Genomic DNA, 21,629 nt, shown 5'->3' on the forward strand with positions numbered 1-21,629 from the left:
GGCTTAAGGATTGTTCCTCAGTAAAGGACATGACTAGTTTTCAACCGATGGTCAAAACTGAACAGTTCAGAGTAGGGCTATGAGGCGATATGGCTCAGTTGACAACAGGGCAGGGCAGTACCTTCAGCAAGACAGGGCATCATCCTATCGTTCCCCAGATGTACCATAAATATTTGAGGGAGACTCCATGACGGGAGGGTGTTGTTGTGGCCTCGCAGGTTACGTGATTTCAATCCTGTTGACCGCATGTAGGACGCTACCGAAGCAGTACGTTCCCGACATTGACTCTGCTCCACTCAACCTCTTTGAATTGCATTCCACGCTGAGCGCTGATGTTTCAAGATAGCTGAGTAAGATACCGACTTTCCGTCGGGTCCATCCTACTTCAAAATGGTTCAAAAGGCTCTAAACACCACGGAACTTAACATCTGAGGTCATCAGTCCCCTAGACTTAGAACAACTTAAACCTAACTAACCTAATGACATCAGACACATCCATGCCCGAGACAGGATTCGAACCTGCGACCGTAGCAGCAGCGCGGTTCCGGACTGAAGCGCCTAGAACCGCTCGGTCACATTGGGCTGCTCCATGCTACTATCCAACACCGCTATCACCAGTATAGAAGGGTATGTTACACCCTACGTAGCAGCTCGAGCACTTACAATGGAAAATTATACAATTCGCATCCTCGTTGGGGGTGATCACGAAGGGGTGTAGCATTGAAATGTGCGTGAATAAAACGGGAAAGGGTCCCTCGAAGATTCCCGTCCCCCCCCCCCTTCCCCTCAGACGGCAACACCCTCAGTGCTACCCGTGCACCTTTACTAAGTACGTTGAAAATGTACTTGTCAGAGATATGACAACCATTCAGCTGAGAGGTGCCTCATGACTGCTCTAGCGCTTGCAGGGCAGGCAATTTCAGATATGAGATGCCGAAAGGCGATCAAGCCACAGTAAGACGCGAAACGGGGGAAGAGGGGAGGAGGAAAGTATAAATCCTTTGCTGCTTCATATTACGTTCAAATTTCGTCGAATGATTTTGAACGTTCCCTAGAGATTCCACCCAGTGTACCACAGCAAAAATTGCGGTCGCACTACACTCCAGCAGGGTCAGATTACGTTCAGTGGGATTGGTGCCCCGTTGGGGTGAATATTCCGGGTATGTCAGCACTGTCGAACGTTGTCAAGGTCATCGTCCTGTTCCTCAACGCACTGTGAATGATCGTTTTCGACCGCAAAATGTGTGAGAATTAACACTCCAGAGAAAGGAGTAATTACATTGACGCCCTTTATGCCAACTGCTGAGGGTTTTTAGTGTCGTTCTGAGCGGCAGTGTGTCTGAAATGTATACCTCGGTCACCTACAAGAAAACCGCGTAATTTCAATGACGAGTGTCACGTTTCTGGCCTCCTTCTCAGAAGCGTCAACAGAAGGGGCTAAATATGTGTAACGGGGGAGGGGGGCGGGAGAAGGGGGGGTTGTGATCGACCTTCCTTTCCATCGTGTGTGATACGTCCACCAGAGCTTTGGGCAGAATTGTAGTGAAATTTGGTACCAATGTGACATCATTGACACGCTTTACACCCCACATGAACTTCCGTGCTCCGGCCTTTATTTTCTTTTTTTTTCCGCGTGTTTCCACACCTTGTGTCGCTGAGCCCGAGTGTGACGTCGCAATGCGCCACGCTTTTGCACCATTACACAGGAATACGACATCGCAGTGCCTGTGTTATTCCGAATTACGGTGAAATATTCTTTCGGATGTGCATGTGTCTCCGGAAGGAACATCGCATCGTCATTCGGAATAACACAGGCAGGCGATATCGTATTTATCCGCCGACACCGGGCAAGCGACTTTCAAGTAAAATGTCTCCCCTGTACTGGAATATACGTAATGGATGTACGAGTACAGATTGTTGACGCATGGGTAACGACATATGGAAGTTTGGATGTGGCCGTGAGTCGTGAACGTACAGTCAATTGATTAGGCGACCGCTCGCTATAGATGCGAAATCCGGGTTCGAGTCCCGGTACGGCACAAATTTCCACTATCATCATTCAGTTCTACAGCTGATGGTTGTCCATATTCGCAATTGCGAAAACATTTAATGTATTACAGAAGAAGGTTGCAGGCAACTTCGAGCGAAATTTCAAACTAATGCGTCGCAAGGGAAACCTGGCGGCATTTCGAAAAAGTGATACGTTTTTGTGTATATTTTTCTCACTAATTTTGTACGTAGAGTTTGAGGACAAGATTCCTATACAAACCAAGGAAAGTGAGATTGGCCTTATACAACTGAAATATAGATGATTCCGTTAAATAACCATCCGAATTACAAATTTACGACTGTACAGGACGGCAAAATGAATAGCACACCAACAGCGAGACTGTAGACGGTGATAAAAGATTATACGCAGAAGTTCAGGGTTGCAGAAGCTACGTAACGCGTCTCCAAATGACCAGAACAAATATAATTAGCTGCCGTGTGTTTCGTGTGTATTGCGAACGTGACGTGATGTGAGACCAAGCACATCCTGTGCTAACTTCGTCACGTGCAGTTGTCCATCGAGCGGCGTCATCGCCATGAAAAATCTAAGGGATTGAGCTTGGAAGGAGGATATTTCTGGTGCTGATGAAAACTGAAATGGTGGAAAGTTCTGTGTGATTAAAGGGTGTTAAGTCCCACAAAACTAGTAGACAATACTTATTCTTCCTCGCAAAAAACTATATTTTTAATTGTGCTGTTAATGTTGCGATTTCTGGTAACTTTCATTTCCTCTGTTTGTAAGGAATCTGTCTGTGTATTAATAAAAAGTAGAAGCGTACAACCATGAGTACGCATGATAGTTACTTCATCTTGAAGAACTACACAGATGAAGCCTCAACAGGTATGAAACGTTCGGTTGAACGTAAAACACCAATACACGGCATTGCTTCTTTTCGAGGAGGTACCGTCGAAATAGTTTAAAACAATTCTTAGTAACAGAAGTTAATAAATGCCCTTAAAATCCCAAGAATTGACAAGCAATATTTACATCGTACGGGAAGTAGACCAATATACTTTTTCGTGGAGTCGTTGCTCATTCATGCTCCTTGATGATAGACGGTTGCCGTATCGATAAAGGCTAAAAGCTCTTAGCATAATCCTGGAGTGTAATTTAGTAATGGGGAGGATTGGCTGAAGTTTAAGAAGATGGTCAGTCTCCGGCAACATGAGATAAATCTCTCTTTTGTCTTTATGTTCAATAATTAAACAGGAATATTTCCTTCTAAAATGAGACATAATCTAGTCCAGTCGTTGCACCTGTCGAATCTCCTCTACTATGACGTTCTTCAACAGGACACAATTGTTAATCCTGATGCTCAGAGTAGATGCGACCTCATAAGCGAAAAGATTTTGACACGTTCTATTATTTTTCATCGGTTTCTCATCCACTGCGACCCTCCAGCATATTGGCTGTATTCAAGCGTAATTCTAATGATTTATCCCTCTCCATTTCAGCTGTACTTCCCAATAGCGTGAGCCTTTTTTCTTTTCTTCTACCGTTGCTTTTTTCTTTCTTTATCTCTGCTGATAACTTTCTTTGTTATTTCTAGCTCTTCCATGTGTCAATTAACTTTTCCAGGTGTTATTCTTCGGGCATTCCAGTCTAGATTTTCAATCTATACTGAGTTGGGGCTGGTGTTTTCAGCGGTTAAGCGCGTGTCTGGAAGCAGGGAGGTCACGTGATCGAAACCTGGCCGGACCATGGATATTTTCATTCTGCTTTTACTGTAGCCTTCACCGCTCAACTACGAGAGAAGTCGCCAGAAACGAGACGTGGTTCGGCTTCCGCGTTTTCCCAACTGCATAACTGGGGTAGACTGGGGAAACGCTAGCCGCCGAAGTGGCATTCGACTGAAAAATTTACACTTGACCATTGAGGCACACGAAACTACCACTAAATAATGGTCGGGAATGAATATTAATGTTTTTGTTGACTGAAACTAGCTAAAGTCCCGTTAAAATACGGACAAGCAGCCGCGTCCTTCAACCCATATTTCGGCCACATGTCGTCCTGCCATCCTGGTGAGTCACAAGGCAAGCGGGCGAAATATCGGTTGAAGAAGTAGTATTTATGTGGCTGCATGCCGGAAATGTAATGGATTATTCATTGCGCCCACGAGAAGTTGAAAATGCACATCAAGCTAAACCCTCTAACGCAGTTTTCCGCAGCTATTTTAAATTTCAAAATCTGCCAGATGCTGACGTTAATGGTCGGCACAAGGTACAGCATAATAATGGTTTTAGCAACTTATGGTGGTATGCAACTTACGGTGGTATGCAACTTATGGTGGTATGCATAAAAATGAAGATAACCGCTGCAGCAACAATCTAAGCTCTTAGATATTATTCAAAGCGACGACCGCTATTCTCAGTATATACGTCACAGTTTCGAATAAAATTTTGCCGCTCTCTCTTTCTCTCTTTCAAAAAAATTCCACCTCTGCCATAATAATCTTCATTTTGTGCTGCCAGTTTCGAAAGATCAACCCTCTATTTTCCGGTGCTTACGCTTAAAGGTGGCTGGCAATAAACACCCTCCGGATGTGGCAGCACTTAATAAAGAGCACTGTGCAAAGCAGGAATTTTATTTATTGCAATTATTAACTTCCACGAACAAGTCACAACTGAGAACGTTCCTCTTCAGTTTCTATTACAGGTTCAGTGGAAACACGTGTACGAGTGAGACACAACAGTAGCGTTGATCAAGAAATGAGAGCTCCCCTTCCAGCCCGCGATGAGAGAATATGTTGCTCGGCTGATCAGGGACAATATTAACGAAGCGGGAGAAATGGGACGTGGATCAACGTGTTGAAATCACATCGTCTTGCGAACAGCAAGATGTACGGTCTCCAACAACTGCAGCATTTCATCGCGAATAAACAAAGGGCAATGTGCCCCATTGAAATGACAGGAAATATTTGATCTCGTACTGTGCCGGCCAGTGAACAGAAATTTTGTTGCCTACAGTTTTAGCGTAGCGTACTGCTTGGATTCCATCCCTCCAGACGCGTTTGTTTCATCAGGTGAAAATAACATGAGCGTTTAAACCGGCCCCACTTGTGAACAGTATGAACTGTAATAAGTCTGGCACCGCAGCACTGGGATGGATAATTTATTCACAAAGCTGGATTCTGGATTGAGGCCCACTTGGCCTCATGCTTCTACGAGTACACAAGGTTTAAGATAAGAGTGTAACTGCTCTTCCACCAATACTCTTCACGGTATACTGTAGGTTTACACACTACCGTGTGACTTCAGGGTGAGGTGCTTTAATTGGAATCCCTAATTAAATATCTTAATTTAGCACTGTATACCCAACGTAAGTAAGTCATCATCCGTCAAAACAATGATAAAGAAAATTATCTGGCGACATTAGACAAAGTTCTCCATGAACTCAATTTACTATACACGTTCTTGATTAAATTCATAATAAACAAATGCAGTGCACGTGAGTGAGCAGAGTAATACCTTGGCAGTTTGGATGGGAGATCTCAAAACCATGACTGCCAAAGCTTAGGGCGTAGAGATAGATAATAGCACAGATGGATATGCCTGTGAATCTACCGATGGAGCTGAAAGCATGCTGAATCTAAAACTGCAAACAAATCGTAAGAAGGAAGACCGAAATTATTTAATATGATTACAAACGATTTAGCTTTCCCTACAGTTACAACGCAGACAGAATCTCTCATAGACAAATGCCTGGCGAAAACGTTTTACGACCAGGAAATGGAGTGAGAACTTATCTCTTTTAGCTGGAACACACCATTGTATGTATGATGTCGAAAGCTGGCTCTTTCGCCAGAAAATCACGGGAAAGTAAAGGTAAATTTCTCAGTGATGGATAGAAGACGCGCGGTCCTGGGACTCTGAAATTGTGGGAGACCACTGACGCTCTGCATTTGCAAAAACATAATTTTAATTTGATGTGAAACCTGCTGCTATTGGCTAATGTAAACAAACTTCTAAGAAAGACACACTGGACTGTGTTGAGGCAGAGCACCTCACTGGCTGAAGAAAGAAAGAAAGAGAGAGAGACAGAGAGAGTGATGCGAGATTTCGGTAGAGTATGGTAGGACGCAAGCTACTGATTAATCAGTCAGGGGAAAAGACAAGTTTTCGTAAGAAGCAGTTTGACTGGTCCGTGCTCGGAAGATTTAGAGCTGAGCAAACCAAATGCTGGGGCAGACACTAAACGCTGTAATGTGAGGTTTCCTCTTTCTTCACATTAGATTGGAAATCAGATGGGAAACTAGCTTCCTGAAATGTTTGACGGTGAGAGCTGCTGCAGAGCTTCTTGATCTGATGCACTGTGGACTTGGAAATATTTCAGACTAATTTGGACTTACCTGCTAGGGAGAATTGTTGGTTCTACCAATGATCGATACTACAGCCACTTGAACCATTACCTGACATACTGCCGTGTCACAGCTGTGAGGTGGGGCGTAGGGAAATAAGTCACTTTTTTGTAATCCGATTGTTTCGATCTTCACTCTGGAGACTTGCATTTTGTAAGTACACTACTGGCCATTAAAATTGCTACACCAAGAAGAAATGCAGATGATAAACGGGTATTCATTGGACAAATATATTATACCAGAACTGACATGTGATTACATTTTCACGCAATTTGAGTGCATAGATTCTCAGAAATCAGTATCCAGAACAACCACCTCTGGCCTTAATAACGGCCTTGATACGCCTGGGAATTGAGTCAAACAGAGCTTGGATAGCGTGTACAGGTACAGCTGCCCATGCAGCTTCAACACGATACCACTGTTCATCAAGAGGAGTGACTGGCGTATTGTGACGAGCCAGTTGGTCGGCCACCATTGACCAGACGTTTTCAGTTGGTGAGAGATCTGGAGAATGTGCTGTATCCAGAAAGGCCCGTACGGGACCTGCAACATGCGGTCGTGCATTATCGTGCTGAAATGTAGGGTTTCGCAGGGATCGAATGAAGGGTAGAGCCACGGGTCGTAACACATCTAAAATGTAGCGCCCACTGTTCGAAATGACGTCAATGCGAACAAGAGGTGACAGGGACGTGTAACCAATGGCACCCCATACCATCACGCCGGGTGATACGCCAGTATGGTGATGACGAATACACGCTTCCAATGTGCGTTCACCGCGATGTCGCCAAACACGGATGCGACCATAATGGTGCTGTAAACAGAACCTGGATTCATCCGAAAAAATGACGTTTTGCCATTCGTGCACCCAGGTTCGTCGTTGAGTACACCATCGCAGGCGTTTCTGTCTATGATGCAGCCTCAAGGCTAACCGCAGCCATAGTCTGCGAGCTGATAGTGCATGCTGCTGCAAACGTCGTCGAACTGTTCGTGCAGATGGTTGTTGTCTTGAAAACGTCCCCATCTGTTGACTCAGGGATCGAGATGTGGCTGCACGATCCGTTACAGCCATGCGGATAAGATGCCTGTCATCTCGACTGCTTATGGTACGAGGCCGTTGGGATCCAGCATGGCGCTCCGTATTACCCTCCTGAACCCACCGATTGCATATTCTGCTAACAGTCATTGGATGTCGACCAACGCGAGCAGCAATGTCGCGATACGATAAACTGCAATCGCGATAGGCTACAATCCGACCTTTATCAAAGTCGGAAACGTGATGGTACGCATTTCTGCTCCTTACATGAGGCATCACAACAACGTTTCACCAGGCAACGCCGGTCAACTGCTGTTTGTGTATGAGTTTCGGCTGGAAACTTTCCTCGTGTCAGCAGTTGTAGGTGTCGCCACCGCCGCCATCCTTGTCTGAATGCTCTGTAAAGCTAATCATTTGCGTATCACAGCATCTTCTTCCTGTCTGTTAAATTTCGCGTCTGTAGCACGTCATCTTCGTGGTGTTGCAATTTTAATGGCCAGTAGTGTAATTAACAGCTTTCAACTTCTTGTGGTGTGATACTTTTCCCTTTTGTTGTATATATTACTTCCATTAACGGTCAGCGCTAGAGCGGCTTCCTATAAATAACAGCCCGGCCTGACGCTATGCGTGCCTGGCGTTTCCTTTCACAAAGAGGTGAGTGCTGATTCTGTGAGTAGGAGTGGGGGCTGCCTCACTGGACTTAGGTGGCCTTACAACACTTACCTCGTTCGTCGCAGAGATGAACCTGCCATTACAGTTCTCACGTAGCTATGCATGCAGTTCAACGTAGGAAATTCTGATCTAAGTCTTTAAGAATTCGCAATCTCTGGTACTGATTCACATTTTGTTAACCGCTGAGGATTAATCAGATTATATTTCACTCATTCCTGTCGCTTTTACATGAGTTACGGGGCAGTCTGGAAAAACAGTCGCATAACAACAATACCGGAAATGCGCATGTCACGGCAAGTTGACAGTGCGAATCTTCTCCTACATGAGCCATCATCATCTCCTTAAATTTTACTGTGAGAAAATTCGTTGTCGGGAACTTCACCAGTTCGCTGAGACTTAAAAAATTAAGTTACATTTATTAAAGCATATTTTATGTTGCACCTTTTGTATCAGGTCTATCAAAACTTTAATACTTATTTACTTATCTCGATTTAGATTGATTTACAAGTAACTCATAGTTAATGTATCATAATTATTGTGGGCGGCGGAGGGGTGAAGTGGTCTGCGGTAGTCGTCGTGGGGTTGTGGACCACTGCGACTGCGGCGGGGACGGAGACTCTCCGTCGTTCCTAGGTCCCCGGTTAACATACAATACAATACAATACAATCATAATTATTGTTGACTTAGTTGTAGAAGTGAAAAGTTAATCGTTTCCTAAGATATTTATTTTCTTTAGAAAAAAATCTATTTTTAAAATTAGCTTTTTATTTTATTTTTTCACATATAAATATTAAATTTTTTATAGTTTAGGGGATAAGTTTTAAAGTATTAGCTATAATTTGATATTTTGAGATACAGTGTAGACTTTAAACTAGCTAAGATTATATTTTAGTTCATTTTTTTTTAAATTTGATTTTATAATAATTTATGTGATTTTACTGAACTATTACCTTTAATTTTACAATATTTGTAATAATGATGAAATTACTATATTTGGTTTTTATTATCTCCAACTTTTTGTTTGTTATAGGGAACTAGGCATAGTAGCTTTCTGCCTCTTCATCAAAAACATGTGTCTTCTTGAGAATAGTTTGAGGTCTAGCCTCCTCGCTGAAGAAATTTTAAAGACCCGTGTTATTTTGACTCTGCGAAGATGACACGGTTTCTCATATATTTTTATACACGGCGACAAATGCATTCCAAACTGGATGTCACTTGCAGTGAAACCTTTCTCATTACATGTTGAAAAGCTACACATTAAATGCTTTCCTGTGAATTCAGGTAACTAGTGCGTCTTCCATAAAAGAGTCACGAACTGAAAACATTGCTAAACTACACCATGGTCACTTCACAAGCGATTCTGTGTTTTTTATCAAGTAGCGCCGCCAAAGTGTATGCGACAAGCGGTTGTTTGTGATGAAATACAAGTAGTTTCCCCAACATGTAGCTCACACGCATTGCTTATTCAGCACTTCATACCACCTGGAATATTCATTTTGTACGACTGGTTCCTTATCTCAAAACACTTGACTAAGTATTTTTTGTATTATACTATTTATTATTATTATTATTATTATTATTATTATTATTATATAACATACGGTTATTTTGGGAAAACTGTATATCGTAACTTCCATTTATCAGGAACATTACATCATGAGAAATATACTTAATGCAATTTTAAGATAAAATTCCAGAATAAATTTTTGACTCTGCAGCGGATTGTGCTTTGATATTGAACTTCCTAGCAGATTAAAACTCTGTGCCGAACCCAGTCCTTTTGCCTTTCGTGGGCAAGTGCTCCACCAACTGAGATACCAAAGCACGACTCAAGAGTCGCCCTCACAACCTTACTTTCGCCAGTACCTCATCTCTTAACTTCATAAAATTACTGTAGTTGTAATTGAGGTTACAGTTAGGTATGTTATTATATTATACTGACGTAAAAAAATCAGTACCAAAAAATAATTAATGTAGAGTAATCAAATTTTGGGGAATACATTTGTCTAGGTAACATATTTAAGAGATTAACACTGCACGATCAGAAGTTAATTTAATCATGATGTAAACCACTGAAAATGTGATATGCTGGTACATTAATAACCGGTGTCACCGCAAGAATGAATGCAAGCATGTAAAAGTGCGTGCATTGCGTTTTGTTGGTGCTGAACGTCAGTTTATGGAGTTATAGTTCCATGACTGATGCACTTGGTCGGACAATACAGGGATGGTTAATGTTGTTTGTGGATGACGCTGGAGTTCTCGCCCAATGATGCCCCATATGTGCTACATTGGAGATAGACCTTGTGATCGAGCAGGCCAAGGCAAAATGTCGACTCCCTATACAGCATTTTGAGTTACAACAGTTGTATGTGGGTGAGCGTTATCCTGTTGGTAGACACCTCCTGGAATCCTGTTCACGAACAGCTGCGCAACAGGTCGAGTTACCAAACTGACGCACATATTTGTAGTCAGGGTGCTTGGGATAGCCACGAGAGTGTTTCTGCTGCCATATAAAATCGCACCCCAGACCACAACACCAGGTGCATGTCCAGTGTGTCTAACACGTAGACAGATTGGTTGCAGGAACTCAACTAGCCTCCTTTCAACCAACATGCGGCCATCATTGGTACCGGGACAGAACCAACTTCATCAAAAAACGCAACAGACCTCCACCCTGCCCTCCAATGAATTCTCGCTTGAAATCACTGAAGTCGCAAATGGCGGTTGTTTGGGATCAGTGGAATGCATCTGGTTCGGAGCTGCCCTTGAAGTGACCGTTTTGTAACAGTCCGTTGTGTCACTGTGGTGCCAACTCCTGCGCAGATTGCTGCTGCGCAAACAATACGATGTGCCAGAACCGCAGGCCCAATGTGGTGGTCTCCCCTCTCGGTAGTACCACGTGGCTGACCGGAGCCCGATCGTCTTGCCACTGTACATTCTCGTGACCACCGCTTCCAGCAATAATGCCCAATGGCTACATTCCTGCCAGTGAGGTACTGATACTGGCTTCCTTGTCGCCTTAAAGGCGTTCTTGGCTAACATCAGTCAAACGCTGACGAACGATACAGCGTATATTTAAAGCAAACATGATTTGCATCCTCATAGTAGCGCTACTAACGCCACTCTTATACGACTGGTGATAAATCTGAATAGACGTCATCTTCCAGATGTAGAAACACGCCTACCAACTCTCGTTTACGTCGCACAATTCGTTCTTGGTGATTTGTGTTTTTTTTCCGTCAGTGTACACTGCTATTAATATTATTATAAAATAACACACGAATTTTTGACGTTCCAAAGACGCAGTTTGTGATCAATGACGTTTAGACCTTTGCGTAGTTAACTACTTGCGCAGAGATTTTTGCAGTGGAATACAGAGAACTGGTGCGTACGATCACAAATCAAGCACTGTTTCATGTGCGGTTCATTTACTGTGCGTCAACAGTATCGATCATTTTTCAAGGAAATGCACGAGCCAGCCATGTTGGTATGTACTTAGCTGTTGAAAATGAAGCACCAAATGCTTTTCAAACTTCCTTCGACTTATTAAATAAAATCTTTTTGGGCATTACGCCGTGTCATGTTGAAACAGAAAAACCAACTATAAAATGACATTTCAACCGTCTTTGCAGCTGTCACTACGCAGAGAGCAGCGGTCTAATACCCAACGGTATATTTTATACTGAAACTGACGCTGACCGTGGACACCTAAGCTCTTGTATTCATTAACTTTGTATGCATTTCCATTGTTTAGGAGCCGCCAAAAACGGAGGAGGTCGGTTTGATATTCCAGGCAGACACATATCTATAATACCGTAGGTCAAGTTGATGATTGACATACTAACCTATGCATCATGTGACAACGTAACAACAAGAAAATTTAATTTAATTCAACGCCTTATTTGCACCAGGCCAGGAACTCTTGCACCTGCGCAGATCAGCACTCACTAACAGAAAAAAAAACGCACTTCTTCTCCAGCCCAAGAATTTCGCACAAACATCCGCATGTCACACATCATAATTCGTCGGAGCCCAGGCAACAACGTCAGTCCCCGATATTAACCGGCAGTGCTACGTACATTCCGTTTCCTAATGCCTCTACACACTCACCCTTTATCGGGCGACCGACCGACCGACCAATTTCGTTAAACCTACAAATGTCCCGACCGATTTTAGTCAGCGATTACGGGGCCACAGTGGCAAAAAACGAGCTTTTGTCTCGTGTTTGGCATGACAGCACTACACACAGCACAATTTGTCGGGTGAAGTGGTGGTTGCGGTTGGGTGATGGGTACGGGGGGGGGGGGGGGGGGGAGGGGTCGGCTCTCGGGTGGTCAGACCAGACCGAGCAGTTGGTTGGTCGAAGATCCTACACACGTCTAATTTGTCGGTCGGTCGTTCAGTTGGTTGGTGCTCGTTTCTGTTGTTTATGAGCCACACAAAACGAAGAATGTCGGTTTGATATTCCAGACACCCACAGAACTCAAATTCCGTAGAAGAAGTTGACGCTTTACTGAAGTGGGTTGGACGTAATCCGTATAACTTTTGTCTGCGCACCAGCGAGGCCCGCTCTTCCCGTCCCGAGTAGAGGCGCCCGTTGGCCTCGCAGCAGCGGCTGCGTGTTCGCTTCTCTGTAGCCGTCTGACATGGCCTCGGCAGTCCTCAGTCAAACTAAGAACCCGAGAATGCGAGGCCACACGCCACTACTCTCACAGTTCTGCAAACGCGCTTACATAACGCCATGGCGAAACAGCTTTATAGAGGTCACTGTCTTGAAGCGCCGAAAAAATTTGACGATTTATGTTCCATGGGTCTTGTAGTGTATAAGTCAGTAAGTGACATATTATTGTGATGTGATGTGAAATTTTTATTTCCTTACCTTCCACTACATGTTCGCTTCGGCTAAATTGTCATCATCGAGTGACGCTGCTGTACAACGTAGCTGCCACTATTTCATTACACATATTTATTTCAAAATCAAATGGCGCCGAGCACTATGGGACTTAATTTCTGAGGTCATCAGAACTTAGAACTACTTAAACCTAACTAACCTAAGGACATCACACACATCCATGCCCGAGGTAGGATTCGAACCTGCGACCGTAGCGGTCGTGCGGTTCCAGACTGTAGCGCCTAGAACCGCTCGGGCACCACAGCCGGCTGTTTATTTCATAGTAGAACATTGAGCAGGGATTGCTACTTACGTATATATTGTCTAGATGGATTGACATACATACAACATCGTTGGTGACTGTATTTTGCTGTCGTTCTATATTCATTGAAGTAAGGTAGTAATTAATTTTATTATTACAGTAATCTATAGCTTTTGGAGCTACGATGTCATATGTTTACAAAGTATAAGCAATGTTATATAGATGATACATAAAGTTCGAAGTCTTTCCACATAACTACGAAATGGGATCAGCAAAATTACGGTTACGCGATAAATCACACAAATCCAAAGGCTGTAAATTCAGCTAAATACTTAGGGATCATAATTACGAAAAATTATCGCGAAACATAGGAGAGAGTGCTACTGATATGATACACGAATTTGGGTGGTAGTCATTACAACGGGGGCATTTTTTGTTGCTGCAAGACCTTACCACGAAATTTCAGTCACCACCTTTCTCCTCAGAGTGTGAAAATATTTTGTTGGCGTCCACCTACATAGGGAGGAATGATCATCAGAGTAAAAATAAGAGAAATCAGAAGTCGCTCGGAAAGATTTAAGTGTTCATTTTTCCCGCGCGCTGTTCGAGACAGGAACGGTAAAGAAGTAACTTGAAGGTAGTTCGATGATGCTTCTGCCAGGCACTTAACTGCCAGTTGCAGGATAATGATGTAGATGTAGACATCATTTGCTTGTGCGTATATCTATGGTTGCTATATATCTGTAATAGGCTGCGTTTATAGCGATCGTAGGTGTAATTAATATGTAGGTGTTTATTATTTGACTTGTATCTCTTCTATTTTCGATAATTTTTAGTGAGTTCTGACATTCTTGTAAGCATTGTATTCACCCTCTGATGTGTTTCTAGAGTATGTGTATGAGCAACATTCTTGAGAAACTTGAAATTTGTGTACACATAAGAAACCAACCGCAACACCTGTACGAACAGACGGATCTCAAGAAGCAATAAAATTTAAAGAATTTTATCGAAATACGTAACTGATTGACCGTTCATACAGTATAACACCTATGTTTACAGACTGGAGTTAAAAGTTTTAAAGTATAAAACTGATGTTTGTATCGTGCACGTGCTGTTCTTACGTAATACTAATAGCCGAGTCTAACAGTTCGCGTGGCAACCGCAATTCCTCAGCAGAGCACTAGCAGCTCGCTTCTCTTACTTCCCTTGGTGTCCGCGTTAGTTAGATTTCCTTAACCGTCTCAGTACCCGGACGGCAGCCACAGCACACGCCCCGACAACACATTGGACACCTTGTAGCCTGTGTTATCAGCCGCTACGATTACTGGGATGTTGCTGACAAACACACATAAGCGTGTCGGCTTCCGGTATGCTTGATTTGCAGCGTAATCCTCTTCCTTCCGATCACTGGCGGCGCCCAAAGCCTGTTAGAAATAATTTTATTCAGTGTATTTTTATACATTAATTTTATTAGTTTTCATCATTAACTCTACTTGTTTTTGTTCTTCAAACACTCTGGGACCAATATTTTCATGGATAACGTTTATGAGGCGCATTACCCGTTGCTTGAAATAGGCCTACTGGCACATGTTTTAATCGGTCAAGTGATAACAGTTCATCGTGATTTTAACACAAGTCATTGTCATTTTTGTCAGTTGTTACACTTTATATGGGACTGTCCTTATCTGTTTTTTATTTATTGCTTCACTTGTTCTTAGTCTGCAATTAGTTTCTGATTCCTAATGTTATTCCTTCTTTTTTATAAGCTGGACGTTCATCACTGACAATGGTTTTACCAATTGAAGAAGGCTGAGAACGTTACGTAGCCACGCTAGCTGTTACTCTGCGGCATTCCGTAATAGCTCCGAATAGCACATGTTAGAGCACTCTATACACCAGAAGATGCAACTTCAAAGTTGTGAAACCGGTTATGTGAGTCTCAAACCGACTTCATTGAATACAGCTATTGCGGACTATTGAGCTGTTCATTCAGTTTTATATTTTAAAAGTTTGAACACCTCTATGCAAACAAGTGTTATACTGTATGAATGGCCAATCAATTATTTTCAAAATTATCTTCATTAAACTACTCGAAAAAAAAACCGAAAGATTCAAAGCGCCGTGCACAGCCAAAGATGACGCACATTAATATAAAACCCAGACATCGTTTCTCATACACATACTCTGAAACATATGCCAGAGGGTCAATACAAAACTTAAGAGAATGTCATAATTTAAGAAAAACGTATGTGTGAAATAAAAAACTGCTATCCAATAAAAACCTATAAATTAATAGCACCTACGGCCGCTATAAACTTAGCAACCATGGATACACGTGCAACCACAAAAATGTGTATATCATCTGTATAACAGTACTTATACTTTGGAAATATGTAACATCGTGCTTCAGCTCAAATTGTTGTATAATAAATTTAATTTCTACCATAATTTGACAAATATAGAATGACAGTCAAAATACAGTTGCCAACGATGTTATATGATGTGAGTCCATTTAGACAATATACACGTAAGTATGAATCCATGCTCAATATTATGCTGCAACATAAATATCTATAATGAAAGTAATGTTACATTGTGACGTAGGTCAGCCGATGATGGTAAAGAAATAAAAATTAATATCACACTTCTTATAAACCTGAAGATGTCACAACTTGCGAATTTTAACTTGGTTCCCCATTCATCTATAACGAGAGATAGGTTCTTATTCTTCTTTGGTCAGTGGGTCGGGTTACCTCAGATTTATTTCATGCAGACTCAACCCATCCCCCTCTCCCTCATCTCTTCCTACTGCTCTCGTTGTGAAGACCACTGGCAGTTTTCTTTTGCTTTAATTCAGCTAGCTACCTTCAGCTTTAGTGATACTCCATACTCAGAGGTAATGATGTACATCTCAGACAGCAAGAACAGCTTACCAAGTGCCTATGAACATAGGCGATCTGTGTTGACAATACCACATGGCAACGAAAGTCATCTTGAATACCAGAAAATTTTCACTGTTTTTTGCTTTGTGTTGCATTCTCTTTTCAGCAATTTTCGTTTGATCAGGACCAATAATTTCTTTGAAAACATTTTCTTTTCATCAGGAATAATGATTAGGAAAAGTGCGACATGAAATAATCTTTATACCACATTATAGGTACACGACATTACACAGATTAGAATAGGTTGATACTTGTTCCATACATCATAAATAATACACTACATAATGATGTGGAAGGTGTCATTTTAACAAAAGGGTTATTTACATGCCACATCTCAAATTTTTTAATAATTTTAAAATTACTATGCTATATCTAAAAACTCATCTATTGAGAAGGTGCTGTCATTCATAAATACTTTTAATTTGTTTTTTAAATACTGGTTAACTATCTGTCAGACTTTTGATTCCATTTGGTAAGTGACCAAAGATTTTTGTGGCAGCGTAATTCACTCCTTTCTGTGCCAAAGTCAGGATAGTAAAGATCACACACACACACACACACACACACACACACACATACATACATACATACATACATACATACATAGATGGTGCAACCCGCCAGCGTAGCGCTCGTAGGCCGCTTCTGCAGCGCCATCTGCTTCCTGTAACGGCTGACGACGAATTTCATCACACGGTAACCCAAGTTCCATACATCGGTATCTGTTTCAAACCGTAAACACGTCGAGTTTTGTGCCTACGAACTACGATTTGGGGACAGCATTGGTTTTCTGTTATCATTTGAAGAAAATAGCAGCAGAATCACATCGAATGCTGTTGAAGCTTTCGGCGAACATGCTCTTGAGCAAACACAGTGTATCGAGTGGTTCAAAAAATTCAAAAGTGGTGATTTTGACATGAGAAACGACGAGTGTGGGAAGCCACCGAAAAAGTTCCAAGACAACGAATTACAGACCTTATTGGACGAAGATGATATACTCAACAGGAACTCGCGGACCCAGAAAGCCGTTTCTCTTCGGTTGAAAGCTATGGGAAAGGTGCAGAAAATGGGAAAATGGGTTCCGCATGGACTGAATGAAAGGCAGCAAGCGACTCGAAAGGCCACTTGCGAAATGCTGCTCGCCAGATACAAAAGAAAGTCGTTTCTGCATCGAATAGTGACAGGTGACGAAAAACGGATCCTAAGTGTCGTAAGTCGGGTGAATCCAGGCAAACTATCGACATCCACTGCGAGACCAAATCGCTCTGGAAAGAAGACAATGATCTGTGTTTGGTGGGATCAGAAGGGTGGCATCTATTATGAGCTGTAAAACCTGGTGAAACCGTTAAAACTGATCGCTACCAAAAAAAAAAAAGCAAATGATCGATATAAATCGAGCATTACGTGAAAAACGACCGGAATATGGAAAAAGGTAACACAGTCATATTACTCCATACTAACGCCCCATCACACACAGCAAAACGGATCAGCGAGACGATCAAGGCGTTCAGTTGGGAAATACTAGGGCGTGCTGCTTATTCTCCAGACCTGGCTCCGTCCGATTATCATCTGTTTGCATCACTGGGACACGCTCTCGCTGAACAACGCTTCAATTCGTATGAAAGTGTACGAAAATGGCCCGCTGACTGGTTCGCTTGAAAAGAAGAAGTTTTTTTTTTTTTGCGTAGCATTTATAGCCTGACGGAGACGTGGGTGATATCTATAAATGGCAATTGAAACTATTTTGAATAAAATATTGTACCCGCCCAACAGTCTGTAAAGCAGTAGACAATATTTCTATAAAGATCGAGAACTATGTAGGCGCACAAGTCGTCTTGCATGGTCCGTCAGTTTTCTGTGGTGGAGTTCTGAACTTTGCCCTGAGCAACAATGATGCCAATCATCAAGGTAATGGCTGGGTCACCGTTGCTTTAGTACGTGAACCTAAAGTCAATAAAGTGGCAGGACTGCAATCTTTCAACAGCCGTGACGTCATTGCTTATCGCACATTCCATATATAAAAATACCCGAGTTCCTTAGATAAATGTCTGCAAGATGGTCGGGGGGGGGGGGGGAGTGTTATAGCTCTATTATTCTGATACCATGCTTTTGTGCAGCGAGTCCTTATTTTCTTAATGATGAATTACCCCAAAATATAAAATATGATGCCATACGAAAGCAGTGAATTAAAATAGGCATAGTAGGCTAATTTACTGATACATTTATCGTCACAATTCGCAAAAAACCTAATAGCATAAGTAGCTTAATCTAACCGTTTCAGCAGATCATCAATGTGTTTCTTCCAAATAATTTCTCATCAGTGCACATACCCAAAAATTTTGAATATTCTGCCTTAACTACAGTCTTTTGTTCAAAGTCTACATTTATTAATGGTGATAAGCGATATACTGTATAGAAATGTATATAATGCGTGATTCTTCAGGTTTTGGCGGCACAAAGACTCTTGCGACTCACTCTGAAGATGGCTGGACGATATACAGCCGAAATATTAGAAGAAGGAGATTTCTTGCGGCTGCACACCCGAAACTTAATGGAACAGTATATAATGCGTTTTATCGAAATTTAGTGAGAGCCTATTTCAAGAGATGAACTTAATAATTCTCTGAAAGATGTTATGAAAAATTCCGTCAGCTAATTCTTGCTCGTTGGCCGGCCGGAGTGGCCGAGTGGTTCTAGGCGCTACAGTCTGGAACCGCGCGACCGCTACTGTCGCAGGTTCGAATCCTGCCTCGGGCATGGATGTCTGTGATGTCCTTAGGTTAGTTAGGTTTAAGTAGTTCTAAGTTCTAGTGGACTGATGACCTCAGAAGTTAAGTCCCATAGTGCTCAGAGCCATTTGAACTATTCTTGTTCGTTGGGCGGGATTAAAAGTACCATCAGAAAAAAGAACATGCTTTGCATCTTCTTAAATACATAGTGACAAATCATTGATACGCACTGACGTAAAAAAGATCCAAGAAGTCGTTGGTAGGCTTGTTGCTACATCTATGACGTCTATTCAAATTTCGCACTAGTTGCTTAAGAATGGCGCTCGTAACGCCACTGGGGCCGGCCGCTGTGGTCGAGCGGTTTTAGACGCCTCAGTCCGGAACCGCGCTGCTGCTACGGTCGCAGGTTCGAATCCTGCCTCGGGCATGGACGTGTGTGAGGTCTTTAGGTTTAAGTAGTTCTGAGTCTAGGGGTGTGATGACCTCAGATGTTAAGTCCCAGAGCCATTTGGTAGCGCCACTATGAGGATGCGAATCAGTTTTGCGTTAACTGTAACGGTCATAAGCGTTAGTTATCTTTGAGACAGGACGTAGCTATTTAACATTAGCCAAAATGCCCTTAAGGCGACAAAGACGCCATTATCAACATCTCGCTGAGTTTGAACGAGGTCGTGTAATAGGGCTACGTGAAGGTGTATGTTCGTTCTGCGATACTCTGAAAGGTTGACAGGAAAGCAACCACTGCACATGACGAATGGTGGCAGCAGTGGTCTCGACAACGTCAGGTCGCAAGAAGACGGGGCTCAGGACGGCCACGTGACACTGTCGAGAGGGAAGACTATCGTGTTCAGCAGTAATCTGAGCAGCAGTTGCCACCACAGTGATATAACAAACAGTTACAAATCGGTTGCTTCAACAACAGCTACGAGACAGACGCCCTGCAGCGCGCGTTCCACTGACCACTAACCACCGCCGTTTGCGACTTCAGTGATCCAAGTGAGAGCTTATTGGAGGGCGGAGTAGAGAGGTCTGTTGTGTTTTCTGATGAAAGCCGGTGCTGCCTCGGTGCCAGTGACGGCCGTGTGTTGCTTAGGAGGCCAGGTGAGCGCGTGCAATCAACCTGTCTTCGTGCTAGACACCCTGCATCTACAGGAGTTACAGTCTGGGGTGGGATTTTGTATGACAGCAGCAGCACTCGCGTTGTTATCCCACGACCCTTGACTGCAATTTCTACATCAGGATGGTGATTCGACGTGAGTTGCTGTCATTCGTGAACAGCATTCGTGGATAATGCTCGCCGACATACCGCTGTTGTAATGCAACCTGTTCTGCCGACGGCCGACGTATTGCTTTGGCCTGCTAGATCACCAGAGCTGTGTCAGAATCATTGGACGACAGCTCTCGTGTCATTCACAACCAACAGTAACACACCCTGTGTTGACTGAAGAAGTGCAACAGACGTGGAACTCCATCACACAAACTGACATCCAGCACATGTACGCCTTAATACATATACGTTTGCATGCTTGCATTCAACATTCTGGCAATTACTCTGGTTATTAATATACTAGCATTTCACATTTGCAATGGCTTTTCTCGTGCTTACATTATCCTGTGAACCTGCAACGTTAATTCCCCAGTTTGAGGAATCTGCTGATTTTTTCCCATTATGTGAACTGTTTAGTTTTAACTTTCTGCACTCTTGCAGTTAAATATGAATTAAACCATTTGTGCACTACAATAGAGTTGGATCACAGATCTGTACGTGATCTCTGCACTGAAAATTCGTGTTGTAACAAAGGGCCCCACGCATGAGCTAGAGATGGCAGTAGTTGTTCGCCAGATCGTGCCATCTGTTCGTGTACTCCTGGCTGTTAAAAGTGCAACACCAGAAAGAACTGGAAATTATTATTTTTTCCTATACTGAGTATGCTGTGTAGCAGGCAGAATACATTAAATGTTTTTTTTTCCAGTCTTTGATCACAATATCAGTTCTTTTGACGCTGACCTGTTTCAGACAGTAATGACCATCCTCAGATCTTTTCTACACCATGTCCTGAAGTGATAAGGTCGTAATGGCCTGAGGATGGTCATTAATGACTGAAACCGGTCATCGTCAAAAGAATTGATACTGTGATCAAAGACTGGAATAAAAAACATTTGCCAGTATTTGATCACTGTTCATATACACGACTATGTCGCAGCTGGTGAGAATACATTAAATTTGTGTGTGATGTAAGTGTATAAAGCTTGCGAAACTTGGTACACAGGGCTGACACCTTTGGTAGCAACAACCGGCCTAACCCAGCTGAACATAAAGTTTGATTGTGCTCAGATGACAGATTTGCGTACGTCAATCAGCACTCCGACTTCATACTAGAGTTTATCAGTCTGGCGACTGGTTTCGTGCCAGTCTCTCCGTAAACTATAACCAGACGTTTTCAGTGGGTCACAGATCTGGAAAATGTGCCAACCAAGGCAACAGTCGAGCACCCTCTTTAACGAGGTCTTTCGTTATACTGTTGAAATATAATCTGGCTGAGAAAAATACTTTTACTAGTAGTTGGTCGATGGACTGCACTAGGGACACCACACATGAGCAATTTGCGAACACCTATGTTTTCGATCCTCTGACGCTGTTGGTCTTACGTGCACCATTTGCGATAGAGGGCTTTGATGACGGTGGAGT

At 42.7% G+C, this 21,629-nt stretch overlaps 1 protein-coding gene across 1 annotated transcript in view; it reads left to right on the plus strand.

The window, feature by feature from the left end:
• LOC126237076 (uncharacterized) overlaps positions 1-21,629 on the plus strand; it is a 512,284-nt gene that overhangs the window by 357,043 nt on the left and 133,612 nt on the right. The window lies entirely within an intron of this gene.

Source organism: Schistocerca nitens, chromosome 2 (genome assembly GCF_023898315.1).
Source record: "Schistocerca nitens isolate TAMUIC-IGC-003100 chromosome 2, iqSchNite1.1, whole genome shotgun sequence".
In the NCBI taxonomy this organism is placed as follows: Eukaryota; Metazoa; Arthropoda; class Insecta; order Orthoptera; family Acrididae; genus Schistocerca; species Schistocerca nitens.